Raw genomic sequence first — 1,440 nt, forward strand, 5'->3', positions numbered from 1 at the left:
AAATTCTTCAGGTGGCCTATGACCTCCGTTACTGGCATTATGGTTTCATCCACAAGGGCGTCATCGATGTACGAATTGGTGGCCCTTTTTACTCTGTCCACCTTTCCCAGGATGGCCTTGAGAATTGTTGCCATAATTTTTGGCGCTGAATTTAGCCCAAACTCCAGCTTGATCAGACAGTATGTCCGGCCCTTATACCTGACAAGCTGATGCTTCCACAGTCTCTCAGCCACATGTACCTGCAGGTATGCCGACTTCAAATCGACGATCGTGGAGGCCCCTGTCACCTGCCTCCATTCTCGCAAGGTGTCCCCGCAGACATTTGTGGCCTTGCCGCCCGTATGACATGATATGTGGTCATTCAGCTCTCGGAAGTCAAGCACTGGTCTGACCTTATGCTTTGTGGGCTGTACCACCACCATAAGCGGCAGGACTTCGCTCTCTACTTCTTCTTCCCAAGGGATCAATATGCCCTCCTTAATCCACCTTCCCCTCGAACTCGCTTCTGGCATCTCCTTTCAAAGAATGCTGGTAGCAGCCCACTTTATTTTTCAACGTCGGGAGCTCTCCCCTCCAGTGCCACTCTACTGTCCACCTCTAGCCATCGAAGGCGGCACGAAAATCCTGGTCTTCAATGGTGTGCGCGGCATAGTTTTCTTCGTGGTTCTCACCAATACACGGTGTTGCCATACACGGTTTCCCCGCAACCCCGAAAGTCACACCGGCCTCGTTGACAGTGACACCTCCTAAACGGGTGATTGCATCCATCCCCATGTCAATCTCATCCACCAAGTGGCCAACTGCAATTGCTTGCAGCGTCAGCTTTGTTCCCTGCATCTCAATCTGCACGTCTGTAATACCTTCACAGCATACCTGTCTCCCATCGACTGCCCTCACACTGCTTTCTCCACTCCACGTCTCTACCACTCCTGGAGTCATCAGGGTCGTCGTACAGCCCGTGTCCACGAGGGCTCGCGACATCTTCCACTCCACCAGAATGTTGACAACGGGTAGCAATAAACGCGCCTCTATTGATCCAAAGGGATGACCACTGGCGCAGTAGTCTCCCTTAGACTGTTTCCTTGCAGACATTCGCTGGCTATATGTCATTTTTCTCGACAACGATAGCAAATGACCTCAGGCTTGGGTAACTTGCAGTCTCGCACCATGTGCAGGCCCTGACACCGGAAACACTGTCCTTTGTACGGTCGCACACGTTCCTTGTTCGACCCCTCTCCGTTACTCCTTGATCGGCCACCTTTTGCTGTTGCAGTTGCCGCCAACGGCGTCGATCTACAACACGAAACTAGCACGCGAGCACGAGTTATAATATCTGCCATCGCCATGGAGTTCACGTTCGGCAGCTTCTGCAACTCGACCGACATGTGGTCAGGAAAACCAGTCACAAACGCCAACTTAACCGTCCGATCTAGCGATTCT

Source organism: Octopus bimaculoides, chromosome 3, assembly GCF_001194135.2.
Source record: "Octopus bimaculoides isolate UCB-OBI-ISO-001 chromosome 3, ASM119413v2, whole genome shotgun sequence".
Lineage (NCBI taxonomy): Eukaryota > Metazoa > Mollusca > Cephalopoda > Octopoda > Octopodidae > Octopus > Octopus bimaculoides.